Raw genomic sequence first — 25,552 nt, 5'->3', positions numbered from 1 at the left:
AAGAAACTATTTAACCAGTTTAACTCATTGGTAAAATGAAATAATCGCAGCCTGGCCAACATGGCAAAACCCCATCTCTACGAAAAAAAAAACAAAAATTAGCTGGGAGTGGTGGTGCACGCCTGTAATCCCAGCTACTCGGAAGGCTGAGATCAGATAATCGCTTGAACCCAGGAGAGGTTGCAGTGAGCCAAGATCACGCCACTGCACTCCAGTCTGGGCAACAGAGCAAGACTGTCTCAAAAAAAAAAAAAAATCATATTACCTACGTCCCAGGGTTGTTGAGTGGTTAAACGTGTGTTTATGAAAAGCGCTTAGAATACTAAGAACAAAAGAATGCATGCTATTGTTATTGGTGCTCAGTATTATGATTGGTCCACAAGGCTCTTCCTGATCTGTTTCTTATCAGCCTTTCAGCATCATGTCTCACCATTCTCCCTTTGGTTTCTCGCCATCCGAGTGTACCTAACCATGCTGCTTAACTTATTTTCATGTGCTGCTCCCTCTGCCCAAAACACCCTTACCCCAGGCTGCAGCATCCACCATATAGTTTGAGCACACACTTAGGGCATCAGCAAAGCAGAGGCAACCCCCTAAAAAAAAAGAGAGTGAGGAAAAATAATATATCTCTACAGTATTGGATGGTTGACACCCTGTCCCCTCCACCACCAGCAGAAAAAGCATGGAAGGAGTTATGGGGAAGTTGATACTTTATTGGGCTGCATTGCCCCTATTTTATGGTCTAGAGTTGTTTGTATGTGAAATAACATTTGGATGGTGGGAGGAGTGTAATCTCTTCAGTACTGAGGCCCTTATAGGTCTTTGTGGCAGATGGTGTTTTCCAGAATGGCCACAATGATATTTCCCATCCCACATCCTCTTCCTGCAAGGTGACTTTGACACTCCTGTTGAGAGGTAGAACCTCTCCGCTTCAATCTGGGAGGGCTTGTGACTATGGTGAAAGTGAGGCCGTGTCACTTCCAAGTCTGGGTGAGATAGCTTCTTCCTTGTTCCCAGGAAGTGTAGCCCCAGACTTGCTGTTAGAACCCAGCTTCTGTGCTATCAGGAAGTCTGGGCTACATGAAGAGGCAACATGGATTGTTCTGGTCAACAGCCCCAGCTGAGAGCCCAGCCAACAACTAGTGTCAACCGGTAGATACCAGTGAAGCCTTTAAGATGAATCAAGTACCAGCCCCTATCTCCCTGCAACTGTATCAGGTCCTGAGAGAACCATACCAGCCAATTTCTAAAACCATGAAAAAGTAAAGTAAAATGTCGTTGTGCTAAGCCACTACATTTTGGAGTGATTAACAGTTATAATGGGGTCCTGTCCTTCCCCACCCAACTCATCCTATTTTTTTTTTTTTTTTTTTTGAGATGGAGTCTCACCCTGTTGCCCAGGCAGGGGTGCAGTGGTGTGATCTGGGCTCACTGCAAGCTCCGCCTCCTGGGTTCATGCCATTCTTCTGCCTCAGCCTCCCAGTGGCTGGGATTACAGGCGCTCGCCACCATGCCCGGCTAATTTTTTGTATTTTTAGTAGAGACAGGGTTTCACGGTGTTAGCCAGGATGGTCTCGATCTCCTGACCTCGTGATCCGCCCACCTCGGCCTCCCAAAGTGCTGGGATTACAGGCGTGAGCCACCGCGCCCGGCCATCCTATTTTTCTTTTTTTTCTTTTTCTTTTTTTTTGAGACAGATCCTTGCTCTGTCACCCAGGCTGGAATGCAGTGGTACAGTCATGGTTCACTGCAACCTCTGCCTCCCGGGTTCAAGTGATTCTCACGCTCAGCCTCTGGAGTAGCTGGGACTACAGGCATGCGCCACCACACCCAGCTAATTTTTATATTTTTAGTAGATTCAGGGTTTAACCATGTTGGCCAGGCTGGTCTCAAACTCCTGGCCTCAAGTGATTCTCCTGCCTCAACCTCCCAAAGTGCTGGGATTATAGGCATGAGCCACCACACCCTTCCCTTCCCTTCCCTTCCCTTCCATTTCGTTTTTTGAGACAGTTGCCCAGGCTAGAATGCAGTGGCACAGTCATGGTTCACTGCAACCACTGCCTCCTGGGCTCAAGTCATCCTCCCGCTTCGGCCTCCCAAGTAGCTGGGACCATAGCCACATGCCACCACGCCTGGCCGATTTTTGTATTTTTAATTTTATTTTTGTAGAGATAGAGTTTCGCTGTGTTGCCCACGTTGGTCTTAAACTCCTGAGCTCAAGCAGTCTGCCTGCCTCAGCCTCTGAAAGAGCTGATATTACAGGCATCAGCCACTGTGTCCAGGTCCCTACTTGATTTTCTTTCTTTTTGAGACAGAGTCTCTCTTATCCGGGCTGCCCCACTTGATGTTCAAGACTGCTCCAGTGTCCCACCTGTAGGTGGCCTTCCCTGACCTTTAGGACTGAGTGAGGCGCTTCCTCCAGGCTCTCACAGTCCTTTGCATCCCTCTGTCATGGCTCCAACATGCCCTATTATCACTGCCTGTTTGCTTGTCTGATGCCCTCATTTAAAAGTTTAAACTCCCGTGAGCAGTGACTGCACTTTTAAAATAAATCTTCTGTATTCTCAGTAGCTAGGACAGAGCTAGAAAAAAAAAAAAAAAAGTAAGGGGTCGTAAAGTATACAGAGGGAACAACTTCAGCAAAGCAGGTGCTTACAAGTCAAGCACTGGCTAGGCAAGTCAGAGCAGGGCTTAGGGGGACAGGCTGCCTGGTTCCCCATCCCAGTTACACTCCAGCCTGGGCAACCCAGTGAGACTCGAACATTCTCTCTGACCTCTTCTATCCCTAGCCTTAGACAAGTTACTAAACTTCTCTGTGTCCCAGTTTCTGAAATAATGGGAATGAGAATGGTACTCCCAAAGAGAAAAGTCTAATGTACAAATTTCATAACAAAGGAGTCTAGCTCTCAGAACCACCAACTAACAACTGACAGATAAAAAGAGAAGGTGGTGGCCGGGCGCGGTGGCTCATGCCTGTAATCCCAGCACTTTGGGAGACTGAGGCAGGCAGATCACAAGGTCAGGAGATCGAGACCATCCTGGCTAACATGGTGAAACCCTGTCTCTACTAAAAATACAAAAACAAAATTAGCTGGGCGTGTTGGTGGGTGCCTGTAGTCCCAGCTACTCGGGAGGCTGAGGCAGGAGAATGGCGGGAATCTGGAAGGCGGAGCTTGCAGTGAGCCGAGATCACGGCACTGCACTCCAGCCTGGGCAACAGAGCGAGACTCCGTCTCAAATAAATAAATAAATAAATAAATAAATAAATAAGGTGGTGCTTATTGTTCAATTTATTATATAGATGTCATCAATTCTCATTGGAGGATGCTTGTCTTCTTTTGATAAAAACCAGAAATTTCTGTCTTTGGTTAATTAAAAACAATATATGGTTTATATAAGATGCCAAGCTTTTGGTGTATTTCAAGGCTTCCTGGAAGGTTTTATATTCATGGCCTGTCTCAGAATGCAAGGTTTTTAGAAATTGAAAGCTTTTTGTTTTTATTTTATTTCGAGAGATAGGCTTTCACTCTTTCACCCGTGCCAGAGTGCAGTGGTGTGATCATAGCTCACTGTAGCCTCAGACTCCTGAGTTGAAGAGTTCCCCCTGCCACAGCCTCCCGAGTAGCTGGGACTACCGGTGTACACCACCATGCCTGGCTAATTATTATTATTATTATTTTTTTTGGTGGTGACAGGGTCTTGCTATGTTGCCCAGGCTGATGTTGAATTCCTAGCCTCAAGCAATCCTCCCACCTTGGCCTCCCAAAGCCCTGGGATTATAGGTGTAAGCCACCACCGCTAGCCTTCCTTTTTACTTTTTGAAGTGTAAATATGTTCTGGGTTGAAGAGTCTAATGAGTCAACATCAGACGAGCCCGTCTCAACTACTTCATTGGGTTGTTATGAGGTTTAAATTATACATACGACTGACCCTTGAACAATACAGGTTGGAACTGGATGAGTCTATTTATAAATGGATTTTAAAAGATAAAATGTGCCTGCCTCTCTGTCTCCCCTTCCATCTCCTCCACCACTTCTTTGCCACTCCTAAGACAGCAAGACGAACCCCTCCTCCCCCTCTCCTTCCTCCTCTTTCTCCCCCTCCTCCTCTTCTGCCTTAGCCTACTCAACACGAAGATGATGAGGATGAAGACTTTTATGATGATCCACTAAATATATTTTCTTCCTTATGATCTTCTCTTTTTTTCTGAGACAGTGTCTTGCTCTGTCACCCATGCTGGAGTGCAGTGGCACAATCTCGGCTCACTGCAGCCTTGACCTCCAGGCTCAAGTGATCCTCCCAACTTTGCTTCCTGTGTATCTGGGACCACAGGTGTGCACCACTACTCCTGTCTAATTTTTGTATTTTTTGTAGAGACAGGAATTCACCATGTTGCCCAGGCTGGTTTCGAACTCGTGGACTCAAGAGATCCTCCTGCCTTGGCCTCCCAAAGTGTTAGGATTACAGATGTGAGCCACTGCACCCGGCCTGATTTTCTTTCCTTTTCCTTTTTTTTTTTTTTGAGATAGGGTCTCTGACACCTTGGTTGGAGTGCAGTAACGGGATCTCAGCTCACTGCAACCTCAGCCTCCTAGGCTCAAGTGATCATCCTGCTTCAGCTTCCCAAGTAGCTGGAACTACAGGTTTGCACCTCCATGCCCAGCCTGGTTTTCTAAATAATAGTTTCTTTTCTCTAGCTTACTTTATTGTTAAGAATACAGAGTAGAATATGTATAACTTTTTAAAAATGTGTTGACCAACTTTATGTTATCGGTAAGGCTTCCCATCAACAGTAAGCTGTTGGTAGTTAAGCTTTGGGGAAATCCAATGTTATATGCAGTTTTTCAACTGTGTGGGGGGTTGGTGTTCCTAACGCTCCCCCCTCCCTATTGTTCAAGGGTCAGCTGTATATGTATGTATGTATGGATGGATCTATGTATCGCGATAGAACAGGTCTTAGTACATAGTAACTACTCAAGTATCAGTCAGCCTTGTTATTGCTGAGGCTTATCAAGGCCTCAGAAAGCCAGCTTCACATCCTCAGCCACCACTAAAGCTGTGTGAGTTTGGGCATCTGAGCCGCAGTCCCTTGTGGGTGAAATGGAGATTGATGCCTGCTTCATGGGGCAGTTGTAAAGACCACACAAACATAGATGAAAAAGGGGTGGCCAGACACAGTGGCACACGCCTGTAATCCCAGCACTGTAAGAGGCTAAGGTGGGGGGATCACCTGGGTCAGGAGTTCCAGACCAGCCTGGCCAACATGGTAAAACCCCGTCTCTACTAAAAGTACAAAAATTAGCCAGGCATGGTGGCAGGCACCTGTAATCGCAGCTACTCAGGATGCTGAGGCAGGAGAATAGCTTGAACCTGGGAGGCGGAGGTTGCAGTGAGCCAAGATCATGCCACTGCACTCCAGCCTGGGTGACAAGAGCAAGACTCTGTCTCAAAAAAATAAATTAGCTGGGCGTGGTGATACATGCCTGTAATCGCAGCTACCTGGGAGGCTGAGGCAGGAGAATTACATGAACCTGGGAGGTGGAGGTTGCAGTGAGCCAAGATTGTGCCACTGCACCCCAGCCTGGGTGACAGAGAGAGACTCCGTCTCAAAAAAAAAAAAAAAAAAGCAGCAGCAGCAGGGGGGTGGTTTCAAGAAACATAAGAGATATTAATATTGAATGTTTTCCCCAAAACCGCTAAATACAGGATAGCCTAATTCATTTCAGAGAAGAACATTTCCATGTGCACTTCATTTTCATTTCACTTTTATTACGTGAAATCTGTACTCAGCCCCTTCTCCATTTCTGCCAGCGAAATGTCACTTTGAAGGTCTGTCCTTTGTAAGTAATACTAAGTAGTTCACTTCAGGACCAGGCCTCAAAAACTGCAAGTCTTAAAACTTAACAAGGAGGTCTCAGAAAGAACAGGGGAGGTCAGAAAAAAATGTTACTTATTTATTTTATTTTTGAGACAGTCTCACTCTGTCACCCAGGCTGGAGTGCAGTGGTGTGATCTCGTCTCACTGCAACCTCCGCCTCTGGTTTAAGCATTCCTCCCACCTCAGCCTCCCAAGTATCTGGGATCATGGGCACGTGCCACCACACCCAGGTAATTTTTGCATTTTTTGGTGGAGATGGGGTTTCACATGTTGGCCAGGCTGGTCTTGAATTCCTGACCTCAAGTGATCTGCTCCCTCAGCCTCCCAAAGGGCTGGGATTACAGGTGTGAGCCACTACGCCTGGCCTTTTTTTTTTTTTTTTTTTTTTTGAGACAGTCTAACTCTGTCACCCAGGCTGGAATGCAGTAGTGCGATCACAGCCCTGCAGCCTCAACCTCCTGGGCTCGAGTGATCCTCCCACCTCAGCCTCCTGAGTAGCTGGGGCTACAGATGCAAGCTACTATACCCAGCTCATTTATGTGTTTTTAATAGAGATGGGGTCTCACTATGTTGTGTAGGCCGGTCTCAAACTCCTGGGCTCAAGCAATCCTCCCGTCTTGGCCTCCCAAAGTGCTGGGATTACAGGCGTGAACCACCACACCTGACCAGAGAGAATGTTCTACATCACGAAGTATTTAAAATAATTGATTCTAAATAATCTATTTTAAATAAAATATTTTAGATTATCTATAATCATAATAAACTTTTAAGTAAGCTGATTTGTGATGATGGTAACTTGAGAGTGGTCACCACAATCCTGCCCTCTGCTGTGAAATGGAAAGTGCAGGGTCATGTGAGTATCTGTAACAGTTACCCACTTGTGCTGTCCTTAAAATAAGCCTTTTCTTGCAAATATTATGTGAACATAGACTTTAGAAACTGTTGCCATGTCTTGCACCAAAAAAGAAAAAAAAAAAGAAAAAAGGAAGAAAAGAAGACCCACAAAAAGGACATTATTTCTACATGGTTACGTTAGTTGATAGTTGTTGCTCTGGTGATAGTGTTATCATGGTCATCTCTGTATTCTTAACAGATACTTTTAAGGGTTACCTGTTAAATCTGAAGAGTATCATTGGTCTTCTTCTCTCTTCCCACATGCGTGATGGAAAATGTCCAACTCCTCTGGGCTTATTTAACAATGAGTTTGAGGGTTTGAATTAGGAAGTTGGACTCTGCTTATTAGGAAATTGTGATAATTCAACCTGCTTGGGACAGAAGTTGGCTCTTGTTTCCATGTAGGAAAATGGTTTTTAATGACATCACATTTTTTAGTGATTGAATCTGGTGGGCATTACTAATTTCAAACTAATATATTACATTTGTGATTACTTTGTTAACACTAAATTCTGGTTGGAAAGTCATAACATGAGGCTGGGTTTGGTGGCTCACACCTGTAATAACAGCACTTTGGGAGGCCGAGGCGGGTATATCACTTGAGCCCAAGAGTTTGAGACCAGCCTGGGCAACATGACAACATGTAGACTTTTTGTCTCTACAAAAAGTACAAAAATTAGCCAGGTGTGTTGGCATGTACCTGTAGTCCAAGCTACTTGGGGGGCTGAGGTGAGAGGATCACTTGAGCCTCGGAGGTCAAGGTTGCAGTGAACTGAGATCATCCCACTGCACTCCAGCCTGCATGCAGTGCCAGACCTTCTCTCAAAAAATAAAAATAAAAATAAAATCTATAACACTATTTGGCACAATTTTAATATTTCAGGATTTTCATAAATTCAAAAAGGACTCTTCTGTAATTTGAACAGGGTCAATAGCTTCTGCTGTAGACTCTTTCTGAGAAGGGCAGGAGAGAGGAAAACATACAGAGGAAAGAACAACACGAGCACTGAGGTCTTCAAGAAAATTGCTGAGCGGTTTTTAGTGGGCACCTCTAACTTTTCAAATAACAGCCTAATATACAGTACATGACTCTCCTTCATACATGTTCTCATCTTTCCTAAAATGGGAGACACAAACTCCCCTCAGTCACCATGTTCAGTTCTGAATGATGTTAATTCCTCTTCTATTTCAGTCACAGTCCTGGATAGTTTGTCCCTAGAGACTCTGAGGTTAATCACCATCCACTTTCCTTATGTAAAATAGCTGGAGAAAAGAGAAATAAAACAAATTGATTCATATATACAAATACAAGCAGAGACTAAAGTATGCATATTTACTACAGTCTTCTTTACTATAACTAGTCAGAGACCATCATTAATATTTATAACTTCCTTCTTTCACTACCTGTTTCATTGCTACCTTTGCCCTCAGCCACCCTCTCAGCTGATCAGGGTTCTGTATTCGTGGAATGACCTAAAATTTTATTCTGAAGGATCTGAGGCCTTAGTGATCTCATTTTTACAGAGTTGCTATGATCTTCCATTAACTTTTACTGTTGGACATAGAAATACCAAGAGACCCACCCCACCCTGAGAATGCCCTAAGGTCCAGGTCTAATCTTCTTTGCCCACATTTTGCATCAGCAACACTATTTCTCCTTAGTAATCAGGGCCAATCACTCAAGCCAGTATGTAACTCCCTTAATTGCCTATTGGTTCAATGGAAGACCTCAAAATAGCTAGGAGGCCATCTCAACTTTCAGTTAAATGGAATAGTTGGTGTGTTTCCTGATAGAAGGATTCCTCCATTATAAATGAAGACCTCTAAGCCAGATGATCTGTAGGAATGATAAGCAAACTTTTTGTGAGTTTTATGTGTAGGAATGAAGGGACACCTCACACTCTTTGGGATGGCTATTATTTAAACAACAACAACAACAAAATGGAAAGTAAGTGTTTGCAAAGCTGTGAAGAAAAACTTCTCGGCCGGGCACAGTGGCTCACGCCTATAATCCAGCACTTTGGGAGGCTGAGGCGGGTGGATCACAAGGTCAGGAGATCGAGACCGGCCTGGCTAACATGGTGAAACCACATCTCTACTAAAAATACACACACAAAAAAAGAGAGAATTAGCTGGGTGTGGTGGTGGGTGCCTGTAGTCCCAGCTACTTGGCAGGCTGAGGCAGGAGAATGACATGAACCCAGGAGGTGGAGCTTTCAGTGAGCTGAGATGGCGCCACTGCACTCCAGCCTGGGCAACAGTTGAGACTCTGTCTCAAAAAAAGACAAAAAAATGAAAAACTTCTCAAATTTGATGAAACACATAAATCTATACATCTACACATCCAAGAAGCTCAACGTGCTCTAAAGAGGATAACTCAAAGGGATATACACTGAGGACATTTAAATCAAACTGTCAAGGACAATGACAAAGACAGAATCTTGAAAGCAGCAAGAGAAAAGCAACTTATCCTCTGTCTATCAACAGGTAAATGGATAAACAAGTAAAAGTGATCTTCAGTAAGATTGACAGGTGATTTCTCACCAGTCCCCATGGAGGCCAGAAGGCAGGGGGGATAACGTATTTAAAGTGCTGAAGAACTTTACACCAAGAATTTGATATCTGGCAAAATTATTCTTCAAAAATTCAATAGGGCCAGGTGTGGGGACTCATACCTATAATCCCAACACTTTGGGAGGCTGAGGTGGGAGGATCACTTGAGCCTAGGATTTCGAGATCAGTCTGGGTAATATAAGGAGACCCTGTCTCTACAAAAAATTTCTAAAAATTAGCCAAATGCAGTGTCACCCCTGTAATCCCAGCTACTTGGGAGGCTGAGGTGGGAAGATTGCCTGAGCCTAGGAGTTCAAGGTTGCAGTGAGCCATGCCACTGTATTCAGTCTAGGAGTCACAGTGAAACACTGCCTCAAACAAAAAGGCACTTGACCTTCACATGCCCGCTTGGGTCTCTTCCAGCATACTTTCCTTTCTTTACTGTTTTAAAGCCTTTTTAAATAAACTTCCACTCCTGCTCTGAAAAAAAAAAAAAGAAAGAAAGAAAGAAAGAAAGAAAGAAAGAAAAAGAAAGAAGGAAAAAAAAAAAGAAATTCAGACATTCCCAGATATACAAAAGTTAAGGGAATTTTTCATTTATAGACCTTCCCTACAAGAACTGCTAAACCCCTTCAGGCTGAAATGAAAGGATACCAGATAGTAACTCAAAGCTATATGAAGAAAAAAACTGGTAAAGGTAACTATTTAGGGAAATATAAAAGCCAGTATTATTGTACTTTTCTTTTTTGCTATATAATTAAAAAACAAATAGGAAAAATAATAATTGTAAATCTATGTTAATAGGCTCACAATATATAAAGATGTAATCTGTGACAATAACAATATAAAGGAGAAGGGTTGGAAATGTATAGGATGAAAGTATTTATGTACTATTTAAACTAAGGTGGTATTTTTCAAACCAGGTTGTTATAAATTTAAGATGTAATATGCAATTCACAAGGCAACCACTTAGACAATTACCAAAAACAGACAGAAAAGGAAGGAAGAGAGAAATCAAAATGAAACATTACAAAAAATCAACTAAATACAAAAAAGGCAGTAATGGAGGAATTGAGGAACCAAAAAACCGTATGAGACATACAGAAAACAGATGGCAAGAACTCTACAAAATTTGTAGATTTGTATCCTAATCTGATTTTCTGTCTCTGTGAATTTGACAGAATGCAGATTAGAGTCTACCAGAGACTGGCTCATGGGGCAGTAGGGAGTTCTTGCAGAACATTACCATGACCCCAGAAAGTGTCCTCATGCTCCTTCTGGTCAGTCTCCATTGACAATCTCCCAAAGCAATTCACTGTCCTGATTTTTTTCCAACATAGACTTATTTAGCTTCTTCTAGAACTTTGTATAAATGGAACCATAGAGCATGGTTCCTTTAAGGCTTCTGTCACTCAGCAAAATGCTTTCAAGATTCATCTATGTTGTGGGTAGCAGCAACTCATTCCATTTTATTACTGAGTAGTGTTCCAATGAATGAATTCACTACAGTTGAACATTTTCCTATGGATGGCTGCTAGGGCTGCTTCCTGTTTGGGACTACTGTGAGTAAACCAGAAACGTACCTTATAGTACAAGTCTTTTGGTGAAAATACATTTCATTCCTCTTGGTGCACACCAAAGAGTGGGACACTGGGTCAGAGAGTAGGTGCATGTTTAGTTTTACAAGAAACTCCCAGGCCTAGGTTGCAGTGACTAGATCACACCACTCCACTCCAGCCTGGGTGACAGAGTGAGACTCCATCTCAAAACAACAACAACTCCTCCCAGGCCTTTTCCCAAAGTGGTTAGACCAGTAGTGTGAGAGTTCTGGTTGTTCCACATCCTCACAAATATTCGACCTTGTGGGTTATTTTAATTTTAGCAATTTTGAGGGTATAAAATGGTGTGTGATGATGTGAAATGTAGTTTTAATTTACATTTCCCTGATGACTAACAATGTTGAACGTTTTCATGGATTAATTGGCTAGTCATATGTGTCTTCTTCAGCAAAGCATCTGTTCTAATCTTTTACTTTTTTTTTATTAAGAATACAATACATTGTTATTAACTGTAGTCACCATGTTTTACAATAGGCCTCTTGAAGTTATTCCTGCTGTCTAAGTGAAATTTGGTATCCTTTGATCAACATCATCCCATCTCTCCAGCCCCTGGTAACCATATCTGACTCTGCTTCTATGAGTTCCACCTTTTTTTTTTTTTTTTTGAGTCAGGGTCTCACCCTATCGCCTAGTCAGGAGGGAGTGGCATAATCTGTGTTCACTGCAGTCTCAACCTCCCAGGCTCAAGCAATCTTCCCACTTCAGCCTCCCAAGCAACTAAGCAACTGGGACCACAGGCACGTGCCACCACACCTGGCTAATGTTTGCATTTTTAGTAGAGACGGGGGTTTCACTCTATTGGCCAGGCTGGTTTTGACTCCTGACCTCAAGTGATCCCCTTGCGTCAGCCTCCCAAAGTGCCAGTGTGTCCAGAATTGGTGGGTTCTTGGTCTCATTGACTTCAGGAATGAAGCCATGGACCCTCGCGGTGAGTGTTACAGTTCATAAAGGTGGCACATCCAGAGTTGTTGATTTCTCAGGTCCGGAGTTGTCCGTCCCTCCCAGTGGGTTTGTGGTCTCGCTGGCTTCAGGAGCGAAGCTGCAGACCTTCGCAGTGAGTGTTACAGCTCATGAAGGTGACATGGACCCAAAGAGTGAGCAGCAGCAAGATTTATTGGGAAGAGTAAAAGAACTAAGCTTCCACAGCACACACTTCCCCACAGGATTGCCGCTGCTGGTGCTGGTGGCCTGCTTTTATTCGTTTATTTGGCCCCCACCCACATCCTGCTGATTGGTCCATTTTACAGAGAGCTGATTGGTCCGTTTTGACAGCATGCTGATTGGTGCGTTTACAAACCTTTAGCTAGACACAGAGAGCTGATTGAGCTGATTGGTGCGTTTACAATCCTTTAGCTATACGGAAAAGTGCTCCAAGTCCCCACCCCTCCAAGAAGCCCAGCCAGCTTCCCCTCTCACTGGCACTGGCTGCATTAGTTTGCAGCACCTAGCCCGGGCACTCCTACAGCCCAGAGGGAGCTCATCCCCCTATCAAGCCCAGCAAGCCCTGGCCGACCACGCCCAGTGCGGGGCTTGCGAGTCCGCACTCACCTGGATCCCGCGCCTTCCCGCGAGCGCAGCGCGCAGCGGCGGCTCCCGCTGGCGCCTCTCCCTCGCCACTCTCAGCAAGCAGAGGCAGCCGGCTCCGGCCTCGGCCAGCCCCAGAGAGGGGCCCTCATAGCGCAGCGGTGGACTGAAGGGCTCCTCGAGTGTGGCCAGAGCGGACGCCGAGGCCTAGGAGGCGCCGAGAGCCAGCGAGGGCTGCTAGCACGTTGTCACCTCTCACTAGGATTACAGGCATGAGCCACTGCACTTGGCCAAGCTTGACCTTTTTTAGATTCCACACATAAGTGAGACTATGCCGTATTTATCTTTCAGTACCTCATGTTTTTCACATAACGTATCCTCCAAGTTCATCCATGGGAAACTTTTACCCATTTTTAAATTTAGTTATTAGGGTTTTATTGTTGAGTTGTAGAACTTTAACATTACATGATGGGTACTAGTGAGGCAGGAGAATAGGATCTGGAGGCAGGGAACCTGAAGGCAATTAGCACTGACTTCCTAGAACTGAACCAAAAGAAAAACCTCGCCACACCAAAGTAGCAAAAGAGTCAGAGGCTACTCCCTTTATACTGCCTTGCAGATGAAAAAATGGAAAGTACTTCTGATTGATTCCCTCCCACAAATAAGAAATATTTATTTTTTGAGGCAGGGTCTCACTCTGTCACCCAGGCTCCATGGAGTGCAGTGGCGCAATCCTGACTCACTGTCGCTTCCACCCTCCAGGCTCAAGAGATCCTCCCACTACAGCCTCCCAAGTAGATGGGACTACAGGTATGCACCACCATATTCTGGCTAGTTTTTGTGCTTTTTGTACAGACAGGGTTTCGTCAGGTTGCCCAGGCTGGTCTTGAACTCCTGGCCTCAAGCAATCTGCCTGCCTCGGCCTCCCAAAGTGCTGGGATTACAGTCATGAACCACTGCACCCAGTCAAAATATGAATAATAAAATAAAACACCAAAGATGTGGTGGCCAAACCCTTGCTGTAGAGATGAGACCTGCGACACTGGGATCCAACCAACCATCTCAGCATAAACAGTCAGCTTGGATGGAATAAGAAAACAGCCTTTGCTGGAGGAGAAAACAGTCCTAGAGACACAGAGACAGACAAAGGAGAATGCCATGCGAAAATGGAGGCAGAGGCCGGGCGCGGTGGCTCAAGCCTGTAATCCCAGCACTTTGGGAGGCCGAGGCGGGTGGATCACGAGGTCAGGAGATCGAGACCATCCGGGCTAACATGGTGAAACCCCGTCTCTACTAAAAATACAAAAAACTAGCCAGGCGTGGTGGCGGGCGCCTGTAGTCCCAGCTACTCGGAGGCTGAGGCAGGAGAATGGCGTGAACCTGGGAGGCGGAGCTTGCAGTGAGCCTGGGAGACACAGCGCGAGACTCCGTCTCAAAAAAAAAAAAAAAAAAAAGAAAATGGAGGCAGAGACAGGGTGAGAGCTACCTACAAGCCAGGGACACCAAGGGGCATGGCAGCCTCAAGAACTGGTGAGAGAAAGCAACGCTGGGACACCTCGATTTCAGGCTTCCAGTTTTCAGAACTGAGATTTATATCCCTCCCTTCCTTCCTTCCTTCCTTCCTTCCTTCCTTCCTTCCTTCCTTTTCCTTTCTTCCTTTCTTCTTCCTTTCTATCTTTTTCTCTCTGTCTCTCTCTCTCTCTGTTTTTTTTTGTTGTTGTTTCACTCTGTCACCCAGGCTGGAGTGCAGTGGCGCCATCTCAGCTCACTGCAACCTCCACCTCCCAGGTTCACGATTCTCATGCCTCAGCCTCCCGAATAGCTGGGATTACAGGTGCACAACACCACGCCTGGCCAGATTTATATTGTTTCAAGATACTCCATTTGTGGTAATTTGTCATGGCAGTCCTTATAAATGAATACACACACTTTAAAAAATAACTATATAGCAAAAATCTTTGGGGAGGAAGGACCCTGCCAGGGTAAATTAGAATACATTCTTGGAGGGCAATTTGTATTTGGTTACAGTTTGTACAAAGGAAGCGATCGGGTCAATTTCACCTGCTATTGTTTACAAGAACAAATAATAGAAACAATTAGTAGCAGGCTGATATATACATTATAGAACATCCACTCACTGTAAACACACAAAAGGAACGAACACAGGACTGTTGGTAAGATTTTATTTCTTTAGGCCTGGCGTGGTGGCTCACACCTGTAATCCCAGCACTTTGGGAGGCCAAGACGGGCGGATCACGAGGTCAGGAGATCAAGACCATCCTGGCTAACACGGTGAAACCTCGTCTCTACTAAAAATACAAAAAATTAGCCGGGCGTGGTGGCGGGCACCTGTAGTCCCAGCTACTCGGGAGGCTGAGGCAGGAGAATGGCGTGAACCCGGGAGGCGGAGCTTGCAGTAAGCCAAGCTGAGATGGCGCCACTGCACTCCAGTCTGGGAGACACAGCGAGACTCCGTCTCAAAAAAAAAAAAAAAAAAAAAAAAGATTTTATTTCTTTAAAAAGAGAGACCTGAAGCAAATATGGTGAAATATTTTTTAAATAAAATGACACAATGGGGATGCAACAGCAAAATACACAAAGGGGGAACCCCTATAGGACTAAGGCACCCAGTTTTTTAAAAATAAATTACAAAGAAGGAAAAAAACAGAGTGAACGCCACTAGCAGAGACTCATGGAGGTTCTGGTTCTGTTGTGGCAGAGTAAGTTCCTACCTGAATGGACCTTTCTGCAGCGAATGAGTGGAAACTCTGGCCAGGCATGGTGGCTCACGCCTGTAATCCCAACACTTCGGGAGGCTGAGGCAGGCGAATCACCTGAGGTTGGGAGTTTGAGACCAGCTGGACCAATATGGTGAAAATCCATCTCTACTAAAAATACAAAAATTAGCTGGGCTATGGTGGCGTGTACCTGTAATATCAGCTACTCAGGAGGCTGAGGTGGGAGAATTGTATGAATCCAGGAGGCAGAGGTTGCAGTGAGCCGAGATCGTGCCACCGCACTCTAGCCTGGGTGACAGGGAGAACTTATCTCAAAAATAAAAAGAAGATTCTTTTATTTTTACTATCCTGGAATGTAATACATCTGAGGAAATTTGCTGTTAACACCTAGACGTGAGGAAACGGAGAATCATGGAAAATTGTCTCCCAACAGCAGCAAGAGGAAAGCAGTTTATCACACATGGAAGGAAAAGCCTGGAATGGCTGCTAATTTCTCATCAGAAATGAGGGGGCTGGAAGACACTGAAACATCTTTGAAGTCCCAAAAGAAAAAAAGTCTAACACGGATTCTATTTGCAACAAAAAAGTTTTTTTTTTTTTTTTTTTTTTTTTTTTGAGGGAATCTCGCTCTGTCTCTCAGGCTGGAGTGCGGTGGAGCGACCTCGGCTCACTGCAACCTCCACCTCCCTGGTTCAAACAGTTCCCCTGTCTCAGCCTCCTGAGTAGCTGGGATTACAGGTGAGGCTTTTTTTTTTTTTGTATTTTTAGTAGAAACGGGGTTTCACCATGTTGGCCAGACTGGTCTCGAACTCCTGACCTCAGGCAATCCACCTGCCTCGGCCTCCCAAAGTGCTAGGATTACAGGTGTGAGACACTGCACCCAGCCAAAAAATTTTTCAAGAATAAACATTTAATAAATGTACAGGCTGGGTGTGGTGGTTCACGCCTGTAATCCCAGGACTTTGGGAGGCTGAGGCAGGCTGAACACCTGAGGTCACGAGTTCAATCAGCCTGGCCAACATGGTGAAACTCCATCTCTACTAAAAATACAAAAATTAGCCAGGTGTGGTGGTACACGCCTGTAGTCCCAGCTATTCAGGAGGCTGAGGCAGGAGAATCACTTGAACCCAGGAGGAAGAGGTTGCAGTGAGCTGAGATCACCCCACTGCACTCCAGCCTGGGCTACAGAGTAAGACTCCATCTCAAAAATAGAAAAATAGATTTACAGATTTAAAAAATTGAAAATTATACTATAAAAAATTAAAATAATACTTTTAAAAATATATACTTTTAGAACATCCGCTCACTGTAAACACACAAAAGGAATGAACACAGGACTCTTGGTAAGATTTTATTTCTTTAGGCCGGGTGTGGTGGCTCACACCTGTAATCTCAGCACTTTAGGAGGCTGAGGCGGGTGGATCACGAGGTCAGGAGATCGAGACCATCCTGGCTAACACAGTGAAACCCCATCTCTACTAAAAATACAAAATATTAGCTGGGCGTGGTGGTGGGCACCTGTAAGTCTGTGCTTATCGGCCTTAGGTTCCCTGCCTCCAGACCCCATTCCCCTGCCTCATACCCAGTAGTGGAATTGCTGGGTCATGTGTTTATTTTTAGTTTTTTGAGGAACCTCCATACTGTTTTCCATAACCCTGTACTAATTTACATTCCCACCAACAAAAGGGAAAATGGTTCCCTTTTCTCCACATCCTTGTCAACACCTGTTACCCCTTGTCTTTCTGATAATAGCCATTCTAACAAATGTGAGGTGATAGCTCATTGTTATTTTAATATGTATTTTCCCATGATTAATGATGAGAATTTTTTTTTTCATTTACCCATTGACCATTTGTATGTCTTCTTTGAGAAGTGTCTATTCATATCCTTCCCCTATTTTTTAATTGAGTTGTTTTCTTGCTATCAAGTTGGGTTCTTTACATATTTGGGATATTCACCCATTATCAGATGTACAGTTTGAAAATATTTTCTCTACTCTACAGGTTGTCACTTCACTCTGTTGATTGTTTCCTTTGCTGTGCGGAAGTGTTTCAGTTTCATGTAATCTCATCTACATCTTTTGCTTTAGTTGCCTATGCTTTTGGGGTCATAACCAAAAAGTTATTGGCTAGACCAGTGGAGTTCATGGAGCTTTTCCCCTCTGTTTTCTTCTAGGAGTTATACAGTTTCAGATATATTTAAGTCTTTAATCGATTTTGATTTTTGTATATGGAGTGAAATAAAGGTCTAATTTTATTCTTTTGTGTGCGGACATCCAGTTTTCCCCACACCATTTGTTGAAGAGATGTCCTTTCTCCACTGTGTATTCTTGGTACCTTCACCAAAAATCAGCTGGTTATAACTGCATGAATTTATTTCTAGGCTTTCTAATCCATTCCATTGGTCTATCTGTCTGTTTTTATGCCAGTACCATGCTATTTAGATTACTAAGCTTTGTAGTATATTTTGAAGCCAAGTAGTGTGATGCCTCCAGCTTTGTTTTTGTTGCTCAAGATCGTTTTGACCATGCAGCATTATTTTGTGTTTCCATATGAATTTTTCTTTTCAAGATGGAGTTTCGCTCTTGTTGCCCAGACTGGAGAGCAATGGCACAGTCTTGGCTCACTGCAACAGTTGCACTCCGCCTCCTGGGTTCAAGAGATTCCCCTGCCTCAACCTCCCAAGTAGCTGGGACTATAGGCACCCACCACCATGCCTAATTTTTTGTATTTTTATAGAGACGGGGTTTCACCATGTTGGCCTGGCTGGTCTCGAATTCCTGACCTCAGGTGATCCATCCACCTCCACCTCCCAAAGTGCTGGGATTACAGGCATGAGCCACTGTGCCTGGCCTAGTTCCATATGAATTTTACCATCATTTTTTATATTTCTGTAAAAAAAGTTGCTGGGAACAGGCCCCCCCAAATCTGACCATAAATAGACCATGAGAAACTGCCCCTAAACAAAATCTCTGAAGCACTGTGACATGCTTGTGATGGCTATGACACCCATGCTGGAAGTTGTTGGTTTCCTGGAATGAGGGCAAGGAACACCTGGCCCACCAAGGGCAGAAAACCACTCAAGGCATTCCTAAACCACAAACAATAGCATGAGCAATCTGTGCCTTAAGGACATGTTCCTGCTGCAGATAACAAGCCAGAGCCTGTCCCTTTGTTTCCTGTAAGGAATGCTTTTAGCTAATCTATAATCTATAGAAACAATGATTATCACTGGCTTGCTGTCAACAAATATGTGGGCCAAACTCTGTTCGTGGCTCTCAGCTCTGAAGGCCGTCAGCCCCTGATCCCACTCTGTACTCTATTTCTGTGTCTTTGTCTTCATTCCTCTAGTGCCACTGGGTTAAGGTCTCCACGACTGAGCTGGTCTTGGCAAGTGGTGCCCATACGTGGGGCTCAAACCTGGGTTGAAGGGTCACCGGAGTGACAGGTGGAGATCGTGGAACTACATTGGAGGGCACCCGAATACTCTTACGCAATCCCCGTGGTGAGTAAGAAGACAAGCTTGGAAGCATCAGGGTAACAATGGGACAAGGGTCAAGCAGGCATGAGGCTTATATGAATCTGCTTTGGCAGCTCCTCAGAAAAGGAGGTGTGAAGGTTAACACTAGCCGACTTATGCAGGTTTTTAGTGTGGTAGAGAAATATTGCCCCTGGTTTCCGGACCAAGGAACTGTGAATGTAGAGGTCTGGGAAAAGCTAGGCAGCGCATTGAAAAAGGCATATAAGGATGGTGCTGAGGATATTTCTATAACTGTCTGGTCAGTGTGGGTTCTGGTTCGTTCCACCTTAGAGCCTTTCCACACAGATGATGAGGAGGAGGAATCAGAGGAAGAAGGAGAATATAATGAAGTAACAGAAGAGGTGACAGAGCAGGTTTGTTTGCCAGCTAAAGCGGCAAAGAAGGGAGAGGTTTGTCCCTACCCCTCTGCACCCCCTCATTATTTTGAAGAAAAAGAGTGGCCTGTCCCTCCGGATCTTTCTTTTCCAGAGGACACTGGACAAAAAGTAGTTGCCCCAGTGACTGTTCAAGCAGCGCATCAAGCAACCGCTGACAGTTCTATTCAGGCAGGAATCCAGCAAGCTAGGCGAGAGGGTGATATGAATGCTTGGCAGTTCCCTGTTAGAATACACGCACCTGATCAACAGGGGAATATTATAGCTACATTTGAGCCTTTTCTTTTTGAAATACTTAAAGAATTTAAACAAGCTGTTGATCAACATGGGCCAGGTTCTCCTTTTGTAATGCAGTTAACTGCTTTTGTAAAGCAGTGAAAGAATGTTGCTTTCTCCAGTCAGATGACTCCTACTGACTAGGACGCTTTTACTCGAGCTTGCCTGACTCCTGCTCAGTTCATACAATCTAAAACTTGGTGGGCAGATGAAGCTTCCATTCAGGCTACTCGCAACACCCAGGCCCAACCTCAAATTAATATAACTGCAGACCAACTTTTGGGGGTCAGTGGCTGGGCTGGTTTAGATGCACAAGTGGTCATGCAGGATGATGCCATAGAGCAGCTTAGAGGAGTGTGCATTAGAGCTTGGGAAAAAAATCACTTCAGGAGGAGAACAATACCCTTCCTTTAGTGCTATAAAACAGGGACCAAAAGAACCATATGCAGATTTTATAGTTTGGTTAAAGGAGTCTCTTAGAAAGGTGATTGCAGATTCGGCTGCTCAGGATACACTGTTGTGGTTACTAGCTTTCGACAATGACAATCCTGAGTGCCAAGTCGCTCTGAGACCTATTAGAGGGAAAGCACATTTAGTTGATTATATTAAGGCCTGTGACAGTATCGGAGGTAATCTGCATAAGGCTACTTGGTTGGTGCAAGCCATGGCAGGACTGAAAGTGGGTAAAGGAAATACTCCATGTCCTGGAGCTTGTTTTAACTGTGGGAAGCATGGTCATATTAAAAAAGAATGTAGGAAGAATCAGCGAGTCAGGCTGCCACACGGGGGGAGAAAAGAAAACTGCTGAGCCTGAAATATGTCCAAAATATAAAAAAGGAAAAAAAATTGGGCTAATCAATGTCACTCTAAGTTTGATAAAGATGGGAACCCGATTTTGGGAAATGCCATGAGGGGCCCGTCCTGGGCCCTGTTCCAAACTGGGGCATTTCCGGCTCAGGCCACTCCGTTACCCCTGTACAATGCCTGTCCCCCGCCACAGCCAGTAGTGCTGCAGTAGAGTTATGCTGCACAAAAGCTGTGAGCCTTCTGCCTGGAGAACCCTGCAAAAAGCGCCAACAGGAGTCTGTGCACCCTTGCCAACAGGGACGGTAAGATTACTTCTAGGTAGGTCTAGTTTAAATTTAAATGAAGTGCAAATACATACAGGTGTCACTGATTCAGATTACAATGGGGAAATTCAAATTCTTGTATCTCCTTCTGTTCCCTGGAAAGCAGAGCCAGGAGAGCGCATAGCACAGCTCCTGATTGTGCCATATGTGGGAATGGGGAAAAGTGAAATTAAATGAACAGGAGGATTTGGAAGCACAGATAAACAAGACAGAGCAGCTTACTGGGTAAATCACATTACCGATAAACGTCCTACCTGTGAAATAACTATTCAGGGAAAGAAATTTAAAGGATTGGTAGATACAGGAGTGGACATTTCAATCATTTCTCTACAGCACTGGCCATCCACGTGGCCAATTCAACCCATATTTTTAGAAGCAGCATTCCCTTTCCAGTGGCAAAATCTGTAACAGTTCCTAGGGCTTCCATAATAAATTGCCACAAACTTGGTGGCTTAAAACAACAGAAATTGATTCTCTCATGATCCTTGAGGCCAGACGTTTGAAATCAAGATTTTGGCAGGGTTATGCTTTTGACAGCTTCATGAAGAATCTGCTGTTGCCCCTTCCTGATTCCGCTGGCTGCCAGCAATCCTTGGCATTCCTTGGGTTGACTCACCCCAACCTCTGCCTCCATCTTTACATGGCCTTCTTTCTGTGCACCTGTTCGTCATCAAATCTCTCCCTTTGTGAGGAATCAGCCAACGGATTTAGGGCCCATCCTAATCCCGTATGACCTCATCTTAACCTGTTTACATCTGCAAAGACCCTATTTTCAAATAAATATCAGAAGTTCGGACTTTAACATATTTTGGTGGGGGTGGACACAATTCAACTCACAACAAAAATATCTGGATCTTTGACATTCTGCTGCATCCTGCAGCTGGCACCCTCCATCGTCTGTTGTGATTTCTTGATGCCAACAGTTGGATGGACACAAACCCAGATACTACATGGCTTTTTGGTCACTATCTCCTCAAGACTCCAACTTCTTCCTGCTAGCCTGGACTCCCATTTCCCTGCCTGGTGCATATATTAGCTATTTGTCCTAACCAGCATCCCAGCTCCCAACTCTCTTGTTTTGTTTTGTTTTTTTGAGACAGGGTCTTGTCACCCAGGCTGGAGATTAGAAGAGTGATCACAGCTCACTTCCACCTCAACCTCCCGGGCTCAAGCAATCCTCTTGCCTCAGCATCTCAAAGCACTGGGATTACAGGTGTAAGTTACCACACTGGCCCCAACTCTCTCTTTCTGATACGAGTAATTCTGGGCATCCTCCTTCCTGCTCCGTGCAGCTGTGTGGGGCCTGCTTGTCAAGGTGCCTCTCCTCCCCTGGCCAAGATGGGCTGGGTGACTCAAGTTAGCCAATCAGACTCTTCCTGCTAGGGCTTTGACACCTAGGTAGAGTAGCAAGATGATGGAAAAATAGATGGGATGAATTCAACTTTGCCGTGGGGCCCCCAGGCCACTCTCAGGTTTCATGATTCGCTAGAAGGGCTCACAGAACTTGGAAAAACTGTTATATTCACAGTTACAGTTTATTACAGGAAAAGAATACATCAAAGACTTGCCAGAACTTGGGGATAAAAAGAATACAAATTAAAATCAGCGTAGAAAAAAAGGACAATAGGGCAGAGTTCAGGAGAAACCGGGAGTGAACTTCCAGGTGTTCTCTGCAGAGTCACAGGGACAACACTTAATCCTCCCAGCAACAACGTGTGACAGTGCACACCAATTACTGTCAACCAGGAAAGCTTACCCAAGTCTTGGTGCCGTGATTTTTAATGGAGGTCAGTCATATAGGCATGGAGCTCCTGTCATATAGACATGACCGTCCTTAGCCATTTATTCCCCAGTTCCCCACCCATCCAGAAGTCAAACAGATACAGCATGGCCCAGGGCTCCCAGCAAATAAAAACAGGTCTTCCCCATAAACCACACCGTTAGCATAAGGGGTAGGCAGGGCTGAAGTCTCAGGTCACAGACGTGTTCTCCTCAGGCATATTCCAAAGGCCCAGAAGTTATCTCCCCAGAGCTGGTCAAGGGCCGGTCCTTCCTTTGAAATGCTCAGGATTTGAGCAACCCAGTTCCACTGAGGTAACCCTTTTTAGCACACACTTATTCCCTGATACTCAACATTTCATGAGAGGATAGGGAGTCTCCACTCCACTCCTCAGAATGGAGATTGGTATATATCTTACGCGAGGCCGATGACTTACCTGATTGCGGGAGTTTGAGAGACAAAACTGAGTTTGTCCTGTTCAGCGCCCCTTAGGATCCCCGCGCAGCACTTCCGGCTTGCTCTCTGCCATGTTGGATCTCAGGCTTGCCCACCCATTCTTGCCTAGGGGCTTTTGTCCTTGCTGCTCCTTCTGCCTGGAATGTTCTTCCTCGCGCATCTCCGTGGCCTCCTGCACTTCTTTCAGGCTTCACTAAACTTCACAGGAGCCAGTGTACATTTTCCTCATTATCGCATTTGCTGGTTGTTCCTAATAGAAAAACAGGTCAGCAGCCTCGCTGGAGGGAACTCAGCAGCCTTGAGTTGGGGAACAGCATGTGTCCATCACAGCTTGGCTCTCACTGCTGCTGTAGAGCCACTGCCTCCAGGCCCAGCTGCAGCTCCTTCTGTTAATTAATCTTCTTTCATTTGTTGGAGCTGAACAAGGCCCACCCACAGACCACATGGGTCTGAGGATGAAATGTTGTGTGATGCAGAAAGATTTCAAATGGGAACTAACATGTCCTTGACAAGTGGAATAGTGGCAGAAAAGGCTGGTTGTAGGCCATATCCATTCTCCCCCTTTAACTCTTAATGTTGTAATAAAAGAATCCTTGAGTTTTAACAAGGTTGGCAGAGGCTCAAGGTTGTGGGGAAAAAAAGGCTACAGACTCATAATTCAAAAGCAAGACTTTGCTGTTTATAAGAACTGCATCATAGTGAGGAGAGGGGTGTTCACCATGCAAAAGTGGGGACCCCAGGTCTCAGTTCCTTACACACCAAAACAACAGGCTTTCTTTTACCCCCGAATATACCCAGGATCCCCCTATGGTCAGTAGGGGAGGAGGCAGGACAGATGAGACAGCAGGAGAGAGAAGGGCATACAGGATTATTTTTGCATTGTCAATTTCCTTCTTTTTTTTTTTTTTAACCACCTGAAGACATCAGTTAGTTTTCAGTAAGCCTTGTTTATTAAGAATAAACAATCAAACATAAAAAATCAAAATGTCGCCAGCTGAGACTGGGCGTGGTGACTCACGCCTATAATCCCAGCACTTTGAGAGGACGAGGCAGACGGATCACCTGAGGTCAACAGTTTGAGACCAGCCTGGCCAACATGGTGAAAACTCATCTCTACTAAAAATATAAAAATTAGCCGGGCGTGGTGGCGCATACCTGTAATCCCAGACAATCGCTTGAACCCAGGAGGCAGAGGTTGCAGTGAACCAAGATTACCCCCACTGCACTCCAGCTTGGGTGATAAAGTAAGACTCCGCCTCAAAAAAAAAAAAAAAAAAAGTTGCCAGCTGATGTGTTGGAATCAGCTGACAACATTTCAGAAGGCAAACGGGAAAAAGAAAGCAAGCAAGCCCTCATCTCTAGGATTGAAACCAGCTCGGGGCAATCTGTTTAACTTCATACCAAGTGCTCATGCTCAGAAATCAAAGCCAACTGGCATTTCAACCACCTCCAGTATTTTTCTTTAATTTACAAAGGGCTACGCTGTCTTCCTTGTGCTGTCTCCCTGTGTGGATGTGCTTTGCAGAGGTCCTGGATGGAAGCAGATACCGTCTGTGTGAGGCATTCGTGGGCTCCCTGAGACAGCGTGGGGCATTCCCTCCCTTCTGCACCCATCTCCCACTTTTTTTTTTTTTAGATGGTGTCTCGCTCTGTTGCCCAGGCTGGGGTGCAGTGGCATGATCTCAGCTGACTGCAACCTCTACTTCCTGGGCTCAAGTGATTCTCATGCCTCAGCCTCCCAAGTAGCTGGGATTACAGGCTTATACCACCAGGCCCGGCTAGTTTTTGTAATTTTAGTAGAGATGCAATTTCACCATGTTGGCCAGGCTGGTCTTGAACTCCTGACCTCAAGTGATCCACCCGCCTCAGCCTCCCAAAGTGCTGGAGTTACAGGTGGGAGCCACCACACCCGGCCCCATCTCCTGCTTTCTTTTTTTTTGAGACTGAGTCTCGCTCTGTCACTCAGGCTGGAGTGCAGTGGCTGGATCTCAGCTCACTGCAAGCTCCGCCTCCCGGGTTCACGCCATTCTCCTGCCTCAGCCTCCCGAGTAGCTGGGACTACAGGCACGCGCCACCTCGCCCGGCTAGTTTTTTGTATTTTTAGTAGAGACGGGGTTTCACCGTGTTAGCCAGGATGGTCTCGATCTCCTGACCTCGTGATCCACCCGTCTCGGCCTCCCAAAGTGCTGGGATTACAGGCTTGAGCCACCGCGCCCGGCCAGCCATCTCCTGCTTTCTATACTCACTTCTGCATGGCACACGTCAGGTTCTAGCTCATGTAAGAGTTACTGGCATGCATGGTTCTTTCTTCATGGACTGTGAATCCCTGAGAGCCAGGAATGGAATGTCTTATTCACCTAGTGTCTCCTAGTACCTAGTCTAGTTCTAAATAATAACAATGACTCCCATTTGTCATACCTTGCTATGTACCATGTACCATGCTAAATGTGCTTTCAGTATATCATCCAGTCATCATATCCTTCTGTCACAGATAGCATAAGGGACTTTTTTTCCTTTTTGGCTGGCCAATATCCAAACATTCTTCTTATTTGGGGGAATCTTCTGCTGTATGGGGATTGATGGGAGGCAAGGTCTCCTACTCACCAGGGTGGTGAAGGGGACCCTGGTGTTCTAGGATGCAGCATGTGATCAGGGCTCAGCCACCAGAGACCCCACCACCACCACCAGCTGAGACGTGGATTCTGAAGGATGCTTTAAAGGTGCAAAGGTTGGGAGAGATTGTTCCAGGCAGCAATGCAGACCTGGGAGTCTATTGGTGTCTGCAGAGAG

The 25,552-nt window shown here is 45.2% G+C and overlaps 1 long non-coding RNA gene across 1 annotated transcript; it reads right to left on the bottom strand.

The window, feature by feature from the left end:
• Positions 1–7,623: 7,623 nt before the first annotated feature.
• On the bottom strand, positions 7,624–23,817 carry LOC103878695. The gene is made up of 2 exons (XR_638974.4): positions 22,743–23,817; positions 7,624–8,035 (listed from the first exon to the last, which is right to left on the bottom strand). It is a non-coding gene; the product is annotated as an uncharacterized LOC103878695 (long non-coding RNA).
• Between the last annotated feature and the right edge of the window lie 1,735 nt (positions 23,818–25,552).

The sequence above is a fragment of the Papio anubis genome, chromosome 17 (assembly GCF_008728515.1).
Source record: "Papio anubis isolate 15944 chromosome 17, Panubis1.0, whole genome shotgun sequence".
NCBI classification, from domain to species: domain Eukaryota; kingdom Metazoa; phylum Chordata; class Mammalia; order Primates; family Cercopithecidae; genus Papio; species Papio anubis.
The sequence above is the reverse complement of the archived record's forward strand: the minus strand, read 5'-3'. Positions and strand labels throughout refer to the sequence as shown.